Below are 18465 nucleotides of genomic sequence, written 5' to 3'. Positions count from 1 at the left end.
CATGTAATCCTCCCAGAAACCCTATAAAGTAAACAGCATGATTTTACCATTGAAAAAGTTTGTCAAGGTCTGTCAGCTCTTGAGGGTGGAGCTGTATTCAAACCAGGCAGATGGACCAGCATCAAGGTTTTTAACTTTTTACTATACTCTCTTCAAAAAGAAGGAAAAAAAGAAGTGCTAGAAATAGAAAAAAAAAATTTCAAACCCATAGGTACGGAGGAAAAGATTAACAAAACATTCCCAAAATTTGTCACATCAACATGACAAGAAATACATATAAAAAATGTGAATAATACATATTACAAGCTTGACTTCAGAGCAAATCATGAATTCTCTAAAAAGGGGAGAGGACACATTCTTTTCAAATGTCCATGGAATGTTTATTTAAAACATGTGAAGAAAAAGATAATTTAATAGACCATAAAAATTCTCAATAAGTTTCTGAAAGCAGAATTCGTAAAGAAAGTAATATGGAATTAAGTCTAAAACCTCACTCTTCTAAATAACTTTTGTGTCAAAAAGTAAACAAAAACTTAACTTATAAATTATTTAGAAATTAACATAATTTGAAAAACTAAATGGAAAAATTCTATGGGATGTAGCCAAAATCTTACTCAGGAGAAAAATCCTATCTTTAAATAAGTATTTTCCTAAAACAAGAAATGTCTAGGATAAATATTTTTGGAACGTTAGACTCAGAAGCCAGAAAAAGAACATCAAAATAAATAAAAGAAACCAATAAATTAGAAAGCTTAAGGCAACTAGAATTACTGAGTAAAACTAAGACTAGTTCTTTGAAAAATAATGTATTAAGAGATGTTTGAAAAATCTAACAAAAGGAAAAAATGTTAGAGAATACTTAATATTAGCAATGAAAAATTAAATATAACTACAGATAGGGAAGAATCTATTTTTAATAAAATAATACAACTTTTAACTTTATACTAATAATGTGAAAGCCCCCCAAAAGATCAACAACTTTCTAAGAAACTGCATGAATATTTTTAAAAGAACCGAAATTAAAAGAATTAGTGAATTCAACCACCCTCCAAAAAAAAAGTTTCAGATGTTGGCTTAATAAAAAGAAGTTCTATAAAGCTTTTCAGAATTCATTTCACAAGGCTAATATGACCCAGATATCAAAAATGACCAAGATAGTGAAGGAAAAGTAACCTGTAAGTCACATTCACTTATGAATATGATAGACACATATACCCTGAAAATAGTGTTAACAAAAAAGAACCAACAACACATTAAAAGAACAATACAACACCTCTAAAGAGGATTTACTTCAGGAATTCAAGGATGAATCAACATTAGAAAATCTATCAGTGTGATACACTGGGTTAATACATTAAAATAAAAAACCAAATGATCAGTTTGATAATGCAGAAAATGCAGTTGATAAAATTCTATATTCATTCAGGTTAAACCTATGAATAAACTTAAAATAGAAAGAAACTTATCTAATATGATACAGAACATTTTTTAAATTATTATGTCATTTTTAAAAAGTTTATATTATCTGGGGGGAAAATCTGAGTGACTATTCGATATTAAAAAGAAACTAAAGGTACTTAACAACCAAATACAATCAGTGAACCATTTTGGATCCTTAGTTTAAAGTAATAATAATAATTTTTCTCAAACTATTCCAAAAAAATTCAAGAGGGGGAAAGACTCCCAAATTCCCTTTATGAGGCCACTATTATCCTAATTCTAAAACCAGGTAAAAAGAAAGAAAATTAACGGTCAATATCTCTGATGAACACAGATGTTAAAAATCCTCAACAAAATATTAGCAAACCAGATCCAGCAATACACTAAAAAGATCATACACCATAATCAAGTGGGATTTATTCTAGGGATGCAAGGATGGTACAACATTCACAAATCAATAACCGTGATACACCACATAAACAAAATTAAAGACAAAAATCACATGATCATATCAAATAAAAAAAGCATTTGATAAAAATCCAGCACCCATTTATGTTAAACACACTCAGCAAAGTGGGAATAAGAGGGAGCATACAGAACATAATAAAGCCCATATACAAAAAGCCTACTGCCAACATCACACTCAATGGGCAAAAAACTACAAGCATTCCCCTTAAGATCAGGAACATGACACGGGTGTCTGCTTTCACTACTCTTATTCAACATAGTACTGGAAGTCCTAACCACAATGATCAGACAAGAAGAGGAAATAAAAGGCATCCAAATTGGAAAGGAAGAAGTAAAACTTCTTCCTTTATTCACAGATGACATGATAGTGTACATAGAAAACCCTATAGTCTCCACCAAAAAACTATTAGACCTAATAAGTGAATTCAGCAAAGTAGCAGGATACAAAGTCAATATTCAGAAATTGATAGCATTTTGTACACCAGCAATGAACTATCAGAACGAGAAACTAAGGGGAAAAATCCCATTTACAAAATGAAGTACCTAGGAATAAATTTAACCTAGGAGGTAAAAGACTTGTACTCGAAAAACTGTAGGACACTGAAGAAGGACATTGAGGAAAATACAAATAAATAGAAGCATATACCCTATTCATGGATTAAAAGAATTAACATCATTAAAATGTCCATACTACCCAAAGCAATCTATAGTTCAACACAAACTCTATTACAGTACCATTGGCATATTTTACAAATCTAGAACAAATATTCCAAACATTTGTATGAAACCAAAAAAGACCCCAAATAGCCTCAGCAACTTTGAGAAAGAAGAACAAAGTTGGAGGGATCACAATATCTGATATAAAACTATACTACAAGTCCACTGTAATCAAAACAATCTGCTACTGGCATAAACACACACACATGGAACAATGGAACAGAACAGAGAACCCAGAAATAAACCCATGTCTCTATGGTCAATCAGTATTTAACAAAGGGGGTGTGAGCCTACAGTGGCGTAAAAATTGCCTCTTCAATAAATGATGTTGGAGGAACTGGACTGGTACATATAAAAAAATGAAACTAGACCACCAATTCACACCAAACACCAAGAATAAACTCAAAATGGATAAAAGACTTAAATGTAAGCTGTGATACCATAAAAATCCTTGTGGAAAACATAGTCAGTAAAAATTCAAATATCTCACATAATAATATCTTTGCCAATATAGCACCTAAGGCCAGAGAAATAAAGAAAAGAATAAACAACTTGGACTACATCAAATTAAAAAACTTCTGATGGCTACAGAAACCATCATCAAAATGAATAGGGAAACAACTGTATGGGAGAACATATTTGCAAATGATACATCAGACAAGGGTTTACTTTCCAAAATACATAAAGAACTCATATGACTCAACACCAGGAAGACAATCCAGTTAAAAAATGGGCAAAGGACCTGAATAGACATTTCTTCAAGGAGGTCATATAGAGGGCCCATAGGCATATGAAAGGACGCTCAGCATCAGTAGCCATCAGAGAGATGCAAATTAAACCACAATGAACTATTACTTCACACAGGCCAAAATGGCTGTCATTAATAAATCAGCAAACATGTGTTGGCCAGGATGTGGAGAAAAGGGAACCCTAGTATACTGTTGGGGGGAAAGCAGACTGATGTAGCCACTATGGAAAACAGTATGGAATTTCCTAAAAAAATTATAAATGGAACTACCTTTTGACCCAGTGTTTCCATTGCTGGGAATATACCGAAGAATCTTGAAACATTGATTCAAAAGAACTTATGCACCTCTATGACAATAGCCAAGATTTGGAAACAGCCTAAGTGCCCATCAGTAGATGAGTGGATTAAAAATCATTTAGAAAGGGGCATAAAAAGGGACTAAATGGTAACAGAAAAAAAACATAATTAAGATTATATATTTAAAAAAAAACACTTACACAGTGGAATACTACACAGCAGAAAGAAAGAATTCCTACCTTTTGTGACAAAATGGATGGAATTGGAGACTATTATGCTAAGTGAAATAAGCCAGTCAGTGAAAGGCAAATACCATATGATCTCACTTATAAAAGGAATCTAACAAATAAAATAAAATAATGGGCAAAATAGAATCAGAGACATAGAACATGAAATAGACTGACAGCAGTAAGAGAGGAGGCAGGAGGTGGGGACTGACTAAAAGAGGCTGAAGTGATTAGTCATAGAACATATATGAAGGGCCCATGGGCATGGACAACAGTGTGGAAATTGACTATGGAAGTGAGGGGTGAGCTGGGTGAAGGGGGGTAGAGGGAGGGAAATTGGGGACAACTGTAATAGCATAAACAAATCATTAATAAAAAAGAAAAAGAAAATTATTATTATTTATAATAATAAATAAAGGCAGCGATAAAACCTTTTCAGGGCAGAAAATATGTAACATAAAGAGCAGTGAGAGGTTAGTATCTATGTTATGAAGAGTTCTGATCATTCAATTTTTTTAAGACAAGTAATCTTCCCTTCCTCAAAAGTAAGTAAAGAATTATGAACAGTGCAATTTCAAAAGAAGAAACACAAATTGCCAAAAAAATATGTGAAAAGTATTCAGCCTCATTAGTAACCAAAGAAAGGTAAATTAGAATAACAATAAAATAATCATTTTCACTCTGACCCTTGTGGCTCAGCTCATTGGGCATCACTTTTGTTGAGTTTTTTTTTTTGCAAAGCAAAAGGTCGCCACCCGTTCAATTCCCAGTCACAGCACACACCTGGGTTGTAGGTTCGGTACCCAGTCAGGGCATGTGCAGCAGGCAACCAGTTGATGTTTCTCTCTCACGTCAATGTTTCTCTCCCTCTCTTTCTCCCTCCCTTCCTCTCTAAAAAGAAATAAATAAAATCTTAAAAAATAATAACAATAATTTTCTACTTTACCGAAAATTGAGCAGAATAATAATATTCAAAGTTGGAAAGGTATAACTATTTTACTGGTGAAATGTAAATTACTACAATTTATTGGAGGTAAAGATTTGACAATATATACCAAAATTTTACATAAGTATTCCTTTTGACCTGTTAAACTTGTAAAATCTGCCCAAAGGAAATAATTGAACAAATGGATAAAAATCAATGTATATGTAGCATTGTTTATAAAAATTTATAATTAAATCTAAATGAGCAATTAAATTGTACCATAACTATATAACCAATACTCTTAAGTGTTGAAAAGACCAAGTAAATCTATATTTATTGGCCTAGAAGATGTGTCTGAGATATTTTATAGAAGAGCAAGTCTAATTGATTGTGTTTATCTAAAGTATGTATGGGCACTGATGCCTGTTTATAGATACATAGAAAAACAACTTGAAAAGTATACAACAAATTAAAATAATGGTTATGTCTTTAGGGTAGAAGAGAGGGGAATTTCACTTTCTACTTTGTCCAAAATTTTTAGTATTCTACAATGAGGACATAGGTTTATAAGCAGAAAAATAATAATAGTGCATTGTGGGAGAAAAAAAGAGGGACCCTGTGTTCCCTCCTCCCCCAGTAAAGGCAAAGTCCATGCCCCATCTCTGTGGGTTCCTCAAGAGGCACCCGAGGCAAAGCCACTGGGACTGGGGCAAAAAGTGTAACAGCACTGGAAATCTTGCTTTGTCAAGCTCCACACGCCTAAGCCTTGAGTCACGTCAGGAGCTGGCCCCGCTTTAAGGTCACCCTTATTGCTACTGAAATAACTACTCCACATCTGGGAACAAGAAATACATTTCCCCAAGGAAGCCCCTGTTTCCAAACCTCCACTCTGGTTTACCATCAGTTTAAGCTCTTGGCTGTAATGACCCATCTGCTCACCATGTCTCTTTCTCCAGTTAACAGCTCTCGCTATTTTTAAACTGTCTTTAAGCACAGATTCCGAGGCAAGGGCAACAGGAATGTCCCCTAAGTCTCCCAAGTAAATTGATCCCTGTAATCTGCTTCCTGGATCTTCTCCGTGAATGGGAGCATAATTGGGGGTGTCATAATCATCATCATATCCTTGCCCTGAGAATCAATACTTAAAAGCAGGCACTTAGCACAGGGTGCCTGCCAGGTCAATATAAGCAAGAGGCTAAGGGGGATTTGGTCAATAAGATTCAGAGGGGCACAAAGTATATCTGGGGCTTCACACCCCAGAGGGCAATTCAGGAAACAGGTCTAAGACACTGGGCTAGAGAGGAGAGACAGACTCTGGGTAATTACATTCGTAGCCTTAATACCGTGTATGGGTAATTAATAAGCTATAAGTGTCCCGAATGAGTGCACATATCGAGTTATTCCATCATTAAAAACAGTGGCAGTGTTAATGCGCTTCCTCTGTAGGGTTCATTAACTGGACAGAGTGTCAAATCAGGGTGGATTTATTTTTTCATTTCTTTCATTTACTCTTTATTTTATTCCCTTCCATTGTTCATAAAGAGAAGAGATACTTATTGGAAGAAAAAAGCATTTCTCAATACTTTTGTTGGATATTATAGGAAAAGGTAGAAATTATTTATCTATAATCATCTTTTGAAGTTTTCAGAGAACTATGTGGAAATGAGCAAATAACTGAAAGATTTTTGGATTTTAAAGTACTTTGAAAAGTACAAAGCTCTAAATATTAGTAAGCTGGGTTGTTTTGATCTCGCACTGTGTATACCTGACCTCAAAGTGTTCTTCAAGCTAGAGGAATGACTGTGAAGGGCAATTCAAAACACCTTGTTTACTATGGACAGCTGCACATACCTTGAGAAAAGTTTTCTATCCATTGGCCTCACCTCAAAATACCACAGGACCAAGAAAATGAGGCTGGGCTCTAAGAAAAATGGAATAGCCAATAGATGAATAGATACATGGAAAGATGGACAGATGAACAGATGGATGAATGGATGAGTAGGCAGGTAGAAAGACGCAGATGAATAGATAAGTAAGCAGAGAGCTAGGTATTTCCCTCCCTCACTCACTCCACATCTGTGTATCCAAGCCAGGACCAGTGAATGTCCCTGACCTCAGAGAAGATGTAACCTTACTTCTTCCCAGGACCAGTTCTTCTCTTGTCATCTTGATCCCATCTCCTCCCGTCTCCTCTCAAATGTGTTCCAACATCTATCACCCCTCTATTGAGTCTTTAATCTCTCTCTCCACTAGATATTCACCTACAAACATCTTCAGTTCTCCCATATGCTAATATATACACATTTATTACCCCAACCAACTTCCCCTTAGGCTGAAGTCCATTTCATCTCCTCACAAGCTCCTTCTGCACAGAGTCCCTCACTTCTCAGTCTCTGCTCAGTCACCTTCATCACACCCACAGGCCACTGCAACTTGTCTCCCATCCTGGATTCCACCACCACTCCTCAAAGGTCCCTAGTGCCTTCCCCATCCCAAACCCCATTCCGTCCTCTCCCTTTGATATTTAACCACTTTACTTTGCCTTGAAACTTTCTCCTCCCCAAGCTTCTATGGTAGTTTACTCCTCTATTTCTTTTTTCTACCTCCCCAACAATCTTTCTTGACTCATTTATTCTTTATTTTTATTCAATACATGTCTGTCTAGAATTTGTGTGCCAGGCACTGAGCAAGATATGTAATGAACACAAAATAATCAAGACCTGAACCTTATTCTCAAGTACTTAGAGATACAATTATGTGAACGGATGACCTATAATAAAGCATGATAAGTGTAATTAATCACTCATTCACTCAAAAACATTATGAGCACCTATTACATGCCAAGCACTGTTCTATGTACTAGGGATACAATTGTAAACAATTCTGCCTTTATTAAAGTTTATATTAAAAGAGAAGATAAACAAAGTGTATGAGTAAAATATATAATTGGTCAAAATAATGTTATGGAGAAAAATAGAGCTAGAAAGGAAAATAAGGGGAATACTTAGGAAAAGGCAGGTTTTCATCTTTAATGGAATGGTCATGGAAAAGTTTATTAAGAAAGATTTTTGCACAAAGATTTTAAGGAGGCGAGGGAGTAAGCCATGTGGATATCTGAGGCAAACTATCCTGGGCAGAGGGAAGAGCAAATGCAAAGGCCCTGAGTTACAATTATGTCTGCAGTGTTCTGAAAAATTGAGGACACTGCTGGAAGATGAGGTCAGAAGAGTGTGGTTGGGGAAAGGTAAACCACATAGCCTATAGTCTACCAAAGGAATTTGAGTGAAATAGGAGTAATAAGACCCAAACTAGATGTTAGGAGGATTCCTCTAGATGCTGTATGTAAAAAAGACTAGGGAGCAGGGGCAGAAGCAGGGGACCAGTTAGGAAGAGGCCACTGCAGTAACCTAAGAGAGTGTTCGTGGTGGCTTGTTGGATGGGGAGCAGTGGAAGAAATACAGAATGGTTAGATTTGGGGTGTGTTTTGAAGGCAGAACAGATTTAGTGATGGATTGCAGGTGAGAACTTTCCAAAGGGGCAGGTACTCAGACAACTCACAAAACTGCCCCAAAAAGTCAGCTGCCATCTGATGCAACACAGACCAAGGCAGACATGGTTCCTTCCTCTTCTCCCAGCCCCTCCCTCTTCTACCCTGAGGTGATCCAAAATAGTGGCCTTCATCTCAAAATAAGAAAGGAGGGGTATGATTGTGGGGGGAAAGGAAAAAGCTGATTAGATCCCCTTTTGTCTTAAGCTGACAGCCTGGCCTGAGCTGGGAGGAAAAATACTAACTTTCAATGAAATATACTGATTCTGTCATTATACTGGTTATACTAACCAGTTACAATGACAAAACCAGTTAACCTGGTTATACAAACAGATGACCACTATTAACTGAAAAGGGCCAGAAAGCTACTATGATTTGCCTTAAATTTTATCTTTCATCCAGAGTCAGGGCAAAATAGAAACTGAACTAACAAGCAAACTGAACTAACAGAGACAGGGAAGAACTACCTCCACAAAATAAATATAAAGGGGTGGTGGGAGAAAAAATAATAATAAAGGTTGTTTTATTGTTATAAAATCATGCTTGTTCAATGAAACATTTGCTTTAGGAGATCAAGACTAAAATGGTCAACAAAGGCTCTTTATGGCAAAGGCCAGTTAAAGATGTAAACTTATGTCCACTTGATGATATATATCTCCACACCCAAGTGCAGGAGCCCTTCCTTTAGGGTTCAATCTACAATGGAAAGCCCGTCTGCTAGACACAAAACTGTTAGGAACTGGTAGGAAAACAAAAGGGTTTGTTGTCGGTGTTGCCAAGGCTGCTGCTGTTGCTGCTACTGGCGTTATTCAGTGAAGCCCGTAAGGTCTTGGAAGCAGAAAGCCCTGCACTGAATTTATGATTTGAATAGATTCTTCACAGGCAAAGATAATCCTTCATTTGACATTTCTTCACTTTGTTGTTTTTTCCATATTGTTCACATCAAGCCTTGCCATTTGATTTTTTTTCTTACCATAATGCACTTGTACATTTGCTGGTTTGATTATTATTTCTTACTTAAAGCTGACTTGGCACTTTCTTCCTGGGCCCTTATTTCCAGTAGCTTATAAATTTTATGAACAAATTACTTTTTATTTATCAACCTCTTCCTCTGCCCAGCAGTGAATTTTTTGGAAGGTTGTCAGAGAAAGCACAAATACTCTTTTTTAAATGAGTCATCCTAATGAAGAAGCTATCATCTTTGGAGGGGGAAATAAAAGCCAAGATGGTGCTGTCTTTTAAATTATTGCATTATGTAAAAATAAGGAAAGAAATATAATTTAGGATATACAATATACAGCAAAATTTTGGTGGCAGTCCTCTAAAAACAGAAGTAACTCCTTAGAGGAGATATTTTGCAAGAATTTCTTTTCTTCAGCTACATAGCTTCTATGTTGGAATGTTTCCAGAACAGTTGTAATTCCCTAACCCCATCAAGTTATGCAAAAAAAAAAAAAAGTTTGGAGAGTTCGTTATGGTTTCAGGAGTGACATTTGACTTATTCAGGAGGTGGAGTGAGAGCCTGTCAAACTCTGGGTTGACAGCCCCCACCAGTAGCAATGCTGTTTGTTAAAAGATATTAAAGTCACCACAGGGGGAATACAGTCAGTGGGCATAAATAAACTCCGTAGAGACAGGGATTCAACATTTACTGAGTGCTTTATAACTGGTCACTTACATATTTATCTCATTTAATCTTCAAAGGCTATCCAAAACAGGCACTATTATCTCTGCTTTGCAGAGAAAGACACTGCAGTTCAGAGAGGTTGAGTAATTTGCCCAAATTCCCATAGTCAGTGGTGGAGCCTGGATCTGAACCAAATTTATTTCTCTCAAATACAGCATTTTAATTTTAGATAATGCTTTTGAACCTTCTCTTTATTTCCATCAAAATCTACCAACAATGCTTTTAAAAAGTACAAAAGGAGCCCTGGCTGGTGTGGTTCAGTGGATTGAGTGACGGTCTGCAAACCAAAGGATCACTAGTTTGATTCCCAGTCAGGGCACATGCCTGGGTTGTGGGCCAGGTCCCTAGTAGGGGGCGTGCGAGAGGCAACATTGATGTTTCTCTCCCTCTCTTTCTCCCTCTCTTCCCTTCTCTAAAATAAATAACTAAAATATCTTTTGAAAAAAGATAGAAAGAGCTGATGCGTGGGTGCAATAAATACTGAAAAGGCTGGGAGTCAAGAGCTAATGCAGTTTAATTTCTGGATGACCATTTTGGAGGTAAGAGGAACGCCACAGTGCCCAGGAGGCAGGAAGCTCTGGATTTCTCTCCACATCTGCTACTCCTTTTTACCGATCATCTCAACCATTATCCTGGCACCCAGGAGTTCAATCAAGCAGGACCACTTCCATTCAAAGAAAAGTAAACTGAAAAACTCAATCATCTAGATTTACCTAGTGACATCTATCCTAACTTCTTCATAACTACACAATGGTAAACCTGAAGTAACCTATATCCAGAATTCTAAATTTCACAATTATCTGACACTAAGGAAATCCAGAAGACAGGGTGACTAATTACATCTGCAGTCACAAACACCACCTGTCTTTAATAGTCTAGGGGTAAAACCCTGAAATTCTACAGGATGACAAAAAAAACTTCCCATGAAGCTAAAACAAGTAGCACTGAGTGCTAAAATAAGATAATGTTTTTAACAGTGCCGAAGAAGCCAAACCTCCATGATAAGAATGTTAAGGAATTATACTGAGGACAAGAAAACCCCTGGGAGATCTCAATTTTGACTCTGAAGAAAGGCTTACGCTGCAGTCGCACAGCCTGCATGCCCCTCTCTTGAGGAGGAAACAAGGAATTGGGCTCATGTCAAGACATATGCAAGGATGTCAGTGCTAAGATTTGTCCTGGAAGGTCATATATTTAGCCTAAAGTGGGCATCTGATGTTCACCTTGGCTTTCAGATATGAACCCATTTCTGTTTGGGGAATTCCATACTTCATGAGTAGGGTAGAGGGGAAAGACAATCTCTTTAGGTGAAAATGTTAGCTATTCCCTCACCACAAGGGCACATCCATGAAGCAAAGTCCATGCTAATGGAGCATCACTCCAGACTGATGCGCTGGGCGCTGTCCTTCTTCCCCTCTCTTCATGTCCTCTCCCTCTCTCAGGCTAGTGGCAACAGCAGGAACTGTAACCGGAAGCTCCTGGCCCAGAAGCTACTTTTGAAACTGTGCTACCCAATACTCAGTCATTGAAGTGGCAGTACTTTCCTCCCAGGACCAGGTCTTTAGCCTGTATTTGGGAATTATTTCTGGAAGCTTAGTCCCCAGCCCTCTTTACAACTGTTTAAGCACCACCTATAAACCAAAATTCATTTGGGTTGCTTGCAACCAAGAATGCTGACTGAATCAAAACCCAGCTCTAAATTACTTGCCTATACAACCCACCAACATTCTTTAATGGGTGACCCACATCATTTTTTTTAAAGTTTAGTTATATTTTATATACTCCAATTACTAGGATATAGAGTGTAGACTTTGTTATAGAAAATTTCCACTTAAAACAAAAAGTTGGGGGGAGGGGTTGTTACTTAAATCTAAAACAATAATCATCCATATACTTTATGTCAAACCACGCCAGGCTCCTGAGGTATTACTATGATATGATGTATAATACATATTTCAAATGAACGAAATAATTAGAAATGTCAAGAAAGCATATGTGTGCCATGTGTTTTCTGTATGTGTCTCCGTGTGGGAAGGGAGGGTGGGAGAGGAGATGTAAGAAGCAGAAGCAGGAAATGGTTATTTCCACCATCATTGATTTGAGTTTATTTGGAGGATTTCCCATATTTCCACATTCAGAACCCTGAAGTGACATCACACTGTGACTTGTAATTACTGATAACAAATATAAGGACCAGAGTAGGAGGGGGGTTGAGGAGGAGATTATGGAACATCTCTTATTACATCTCATACCCAGTTTTAAAAAAGAAAAGAAAAAAAAGTTTACCAGCAGTAATTTATGTAAAACCAACTGAACCATTAACCCTAATTTGGTTATATCAAAAGACCTAGAGTTCAAGGGTACAGAAAACATAAATTTTATGAACTTATATGTATATAACATATGTAAATACATGCGCACTTTTGTCTTACCACATTGAATTCTACTAGGCAGAGGCCTGGAAACAAGAAAATCTTTGCTGTGTCTTCAAGCAATAGGAGCCTAGGAAGCAATCAGGGTATATAGCATTCACGAAAAGCCCACACCTCAAAAAGAGCTCTAAAATCAGTTTGAAACAAAAGAAAAAGGAAGGCACTGAATAAAAAGAAAATGAAGAAAAGGTTGGAGACAAGGTAAATTTCTTTGAGACAGAAGGCAACTCCCCATTGATGGCTAGAACCATTTGGACTGAATCATTAATCAAATCAATCAAACAGTTCAATGTTATTTTTTTAAAGGATATGATGTTTTTGATTAAATTGACCAGGTAATTAATTAAGTGAATGGTCAAGTCAGACAAAACAGTTCAAGCATGTGTGTGGAGATGCAGCAAGAAAGTTCAAATGAAAAGATTCTAAAAGTAGCAGAAAATCCAAATGAATTCATAATAAAAAACTGTGCCCAGAAAAAGGAAGGAGGCAAGTGATGAAGCAATTGCTCCTCATGGACTGTGAATTGTGTCCTGTGAATTGTGTCGAGCAAATGAAGACATCTGATTAGCTCCTGGCTGTGCTGCTAATAAGGTAGAATTCTGCCAACTCCCTATGATTGCAGCAATTTCCAAAGCATTAGAATGTACACGAGACAAATGATGGGTTCAAGGAGGTGAATGAAGAAAAAGAGTCTACTATACATATAATGAAAAATGAAGGTGGAAACCAGCCATGAAATAGTATCACTGAAGAAAAAATAAGGTGGCAGAAGGGGCACCCTGCAGCCCCAAAAGGTAACACCCTAGGCAGCAATAAACAGGCAGATTCATAAAACAGAAAAGTACTTCTCACCCTTTGCCAGCTATGTTTGAAAACAAATGCTTTGAAACAGTTAATTCTAGGGGGCTTTTTTAATGAAACACATCACAGATATTTTCTGTGATGATGTCTAATAATGTGAGATAGAGAGGTCGACGTGTGACGGCTACTGCTTTTCCCTACCTTCCTTTTGCTGCAGGACTAATAAGTTGTACGCTCCCTGTGCAGATCCACATAAAATTCACCCATTAGCACTCAGTCAGCAAATATGTATTGAGCACCTACTTTGTGTCAGGCACTCTTCCAGGCACTGGGATTATAGCAGTAAACAAAACTAACGAAAATCTCTGCTCTGATGGAGATACACTCCACTTGAGGAGAGAGAGATGACAAGCAAAGAAATACATACATAATATACACAGGAAGTCAGATCATCACAAATGCCATGGATATGGAGATTGTAAGAGTGGGGAGGATTAAGATTCTTGGAGTAAGGAGGTGCTTCATGGCCATACACACAAATGGGATAAATGACTAGGGGCTAAAAGATAGCCTTGGGTTCTGGGCTTTTTAATTGTGGTAAACACACAATATAAAATAAACCATCTTAACCATTTTTGAGTGTATAAGTTCAGTAGTGTTAAGTACACTCACATTGGTGTGCAACCAATCTTCCAAACTCTTTTTATCTTATGAAACTAAAACTCTCTGTCCATTAAACAACTCCCCATACCTCATCCTCCCAGTGCCTGGTGGCCACCACTCCACTTTGTCTCTGTGAATGTGACTACTCTAGGAACCTTATATAAGAAGAATCATACAATACTCATCCAGTTCAGGGCTTCTTGTGCTGACTAATGGAAACTACAATAAAATGCATGATCAGATTAGTACTGAGGGTCCCAAGATAAAACTCTGGTGAAACTCTGAGTGTTGGGGAGATAGCTGACTGAGGTTGTCAGGAGCACACAGAATTCTGGAACCCCCCACCCCCTTCACTCCTGCCCAGGTGGTGTTACCTGGAACACGCACAGCTGCTGGGCTCTCTTGCAGCTCCCACAGATGGAAGTGAGGAAAGCCAAGGGAGCATCTTTTTACTAGAAGCCGGTGGGATTCTTGGGCTCCCTCTTGACTGCCCAGAAACACAGCCATGAAGGGCAGGCATTCTCTGATCATAGAATCCTTCCACTTTCTGATTCTCATTTATACCTATACACAGGTGGTATTGAAGCATACTTGGACATTGTGCTGGGCTGTAAAAAGGGAAAGGGAGCCCTGGGTTCTAATTTAAATGATCAATTGTATGATTTTTGGGCAAATGTCAACTGGCTGGTTGGATTAGCTCCTTTGGGAAACTGCCCTCCCTCCCTCATCAGATATACATATATATAAATATACACATACAATAAAATAAATGAAAAAAAATTAGGGCTGGCAAATAATCCCATAGTGCCCAGCTCATGGAGCACATCCCCCAGAATGTTACACAGAGCACTTGGTTTGATGCACTGGGAAACAATGCTATATACTAGAAAGCAGATCAGGTTCAAGTCCTGGCTCCAACAGTAGATTCCTTGTGTCCTTGGGCATATCCTTTCACTTCTCAAGGTCTAATTTTCTCTATCTTTAAAATGAGTTCTTTATTTGTTCATTGTCCAGCTTCTCCAATAAAACATAAGCTCCTGCACATCAGAGCCTCTGTTTTTTGGCTTGTTCTGTCTCCAGAAAGTAGAACAATACCTGGTGCATAATATGACACTGATATTTGTTGAATGAATTTACGAATAACTGAGCTCTTGTTATCTGCTTAGCGATGTGCTAAGTATTGTAGTAAAATACATCTAATACATCAGAAATGCTTAGAAAACAGTGCAATTCCAAACTAAATGGTACTAGTCACAGTTACTTATGACCACCCTGGGCTGCTATCTTAAATAAACAATTGATAATTTTTATAAGGGAGAGAGAAATATGGCTATTTTGTAAAGATGACATCACAGAAAGATGAGATTTGAGCTGGGCTCTAAAGAGCAGGTAGGTTTTGAGTAAGAAAGAAAAGGAAGAAAATCCTTTCAGGTTGTTAAAAAATATAACCAAGTGTGTCATAACCAAGTGACAGTGAGAAATCCATCCCAAAGGTCTTCTTTTACCTCTCTACTCTCTTTCTAGGAGTTCAATTTGAGACATGTTGGATTTGATGTGCCTGCAGGAGATGTCTAGCTTACATTTGGAAATCTGAATTTGGAGCTTGGCCTAGAGATCTAGAATTGGAAGTCATCCACTGAAAGGTAATAACTGCCATGGACACCATCCAAGAAATCATAACTCGCCTTAAAACTTATTCTAATACCCTACAGCTTTGCATCTTTCAAACAGAAGACGGATTCATGTTGAGAAACAATTCACCTATTCAACCTCAAATCCAGCCATGTAGCCATATTGCAAAACCAAGCAGATCCAGACTGTTCCTCTGGTTTGTACATGCTCAGCCTTACTCAGAATCAGGTACCAGACACCAGTTTGGACCAGGAGGCAGAATAACCCTACATCTCAGTAGGCCTAGGACATGCTAGTTTGTACCTATTGTCCCAGAATAATTATTAATAGTACTCCTTTCACTCTTAAAAGCATCCCAGTTTAGATGATAAATTATATAGTCAATCTACTAATTCCTCAAATAACCAATTTCTTGAATGACCCATTCCCCAAATGATCAATTTGCCTAATGTAATTATGTCATTTAACATTTTAGTTTAGTTGATTGATTTTCTTTTCTTTTTTAACTGGCTTTATTTATTTATTTTTAAAGTATATTTTATTGATTATGCTATTACAGTTGTCCCATTTCTTTTCTCCCCTTTTTCCATCTCTGCCCTGCCCCCAGCCAGCATTCCCACCTCCTTAAATCATGTCCATTGGTTGTTACTGGCTTCTCCATTTCCTATACTACTCCTAACCTCCCCCTGTCTATTTTGTACCTACCAATTATGCTTCTTATTCCCTGTACCTTTTCCCCCCATTCTCCCTATCCCCATCCCCACTATACCCCTCCATATGATCTCCATTTCTGTGATTCTGTTCCTGTTCTAGTTGTTTGCTTAGTTTTTGCTTTTGTTTTTTAGGTTCAGTTGCTGATAGTTGTGAGTTTGTTGTCATTTTACCGTTCATAGTTTTGATCATCTTCTTTTTCTTAGACGAGTCCCTTTAACATTTCATATAAGGGCTTAGTGATGATGAACTCCTTTAACTTGACCTTATCTGGGAAGGACTTTATCTGCCCTTCCATTCTAAATGATAGCTTTGCTGGATAGTGTAATCTTGGATGTAGATCTTCGCCTTTCATAACCTCAAATACTTCTTTCCAGCCCCTTCTTGCCAGAAAGGTTTCTTTGAGAAATCATCTGATAGCCTTAAGGGCACTCCTTTGTAGGTAACCCTCTTCTTTCCTCTTGCTGCTTTTAGGATTCTCTCCTTATCTTTAATCTTGGCTAATGTGATTATGATGGGCCTTGGTGTGTTCCTTCTTGGATCCCATTTCTTTGGGACTCTCTGAGTTTTCTGGACTTCCTGGAAGTCTATTTCTTTCACCAGATTGGGGAAGTTCTTCATTATTTTTTCAAATAAGTTTTCAATTTCTTGTTCTTCCTCTTCTCCTTCTGGCACCCTGATGATTTGGATGTTGGAGTATTTAAAGTTGTCCCAGAGGTGCCTCATCCTCTCCCCATTTTTTTGAATTCTTGTTTCTTCATTCTGTTCTGGTTGGATGTTTATTTCTTCCTTCTGCTCCAAATCATTGATTTTAGTCCTGGTTTCCTTCCCTTCACTGTTGGTTCCTGTACATTTTCCTTTATTTTACTTTGAATAGCCTTTATTTCTTCCTTCATTTTGCAACCAAACTTAATCATTTCAGTGAGCATCCTGATAACCAGTGTTTTGAACTCTGATTCTGATAGGTTGTCTATCTCTTCATCACTTAGTTCTTTTTCTGGAGTTTTGATCTGTTCATTTATTTGGGCCATATTTCTTTGTCATGACAAACCTGTTACACTGTAAGGGGCGGAGCCTTAGGTATTCGCCAGGGCAGGGCAACCCTCTTCACTTGTTGTGGCACTGTCTGTGGGGGAGGGGTCAGAGAGGGAACAATGCTGCTTACACAGCTGTCACCCCTCTTTACCTCACTTCCCTCGCTTCCCACAAGCCAGACTGTGCCCTTTCAGGTGCTGATGCCCAGGTGGGTGGGTATGTCCTAGGACCCCATGGACCTCTCCAATAGACTGTTCTGTGAGACTGGGAGTTTCTCCTGCCTTCACAACCCCCACAGAATTTTACAGTCAAAGGTTTTGAATCTTTAGTTTCCCATGCAGAAACTCTGGATTTCATGGTCTGTCTTATTCCCTGTTGTTCCACTTGGCTTACCTGAGTGTGAATGTGGGACTGCTCTGATCACCCTGCCTCTCCCATGTGGTCCGATAGTTTGCCATGTATTCTTCCCACCCTGCTGCCCATCTCTGCTGCCCCTCCTACTGGTCTGGATGAACGATTCTTTAACTCCTTGGTTGTCAGAGTTCCACGCATTTTGATTTTCTGGCAGTTCTGGTTCTTTTTTGTTTTTAAATTGGTTGTTATCCTTCTTTTGGTTGTGGGAGGAACCAAAGCATTTCTACCTATGCCTTCATCTTGGCCAGAACCTGACTGATTTTCATTTCACCTTCATAATACCATTTTAAGAAATATTTAGACGGGGACTTTTCAACCGGCATGCCATGCCACACTGGTCTGCCACATAAATTTTTTGAACATGCAATACCTGACTAAATTAGTCATGGGCAACCTCTTTTCCCTTTGACTGTCAAATTTAAAAAATGACAATAGCCAACACAATAGCTGTCTGGTGTGAATGAAACAAAATTATACCTATTTTTTGTCAAACTGGCAAAAAATATATTTTTTGTCAAACTGGCAAAAAATATATTTTTGGTGTACTGCAGAATTTTAGTAATTAACATATGTGTGCCATGAGACACATGAGATAAATACAGTTTAAAGTTATTGGTTTAGACTCTTTCTTCTCCAGCTCCATAACATTTGAGGTTGAAACTTAAACCTCTGGGTCTTCTCCATCTTTGCCTCAATATCCCCCTTTATGCCTCTAATTCTG

Source organism: Desmodus rotundus, chromosome 1, assembly GCF_022682495.2.
Source record: "Desmodus rotundus isolate HL8 chromosome 1, HLdesRot8A.1, whole genome shotgun sequence".
Taxonomy (NCBI): domain Eukaryota; kingdom Metazoa; phylum Chordata; class Mammalia; order Chiroptera; family Phyllostomidae; genus Desmodus; species Desmodus rotundus.
This window is presented reverse-complemented; position numbering follows the sequence as displayed.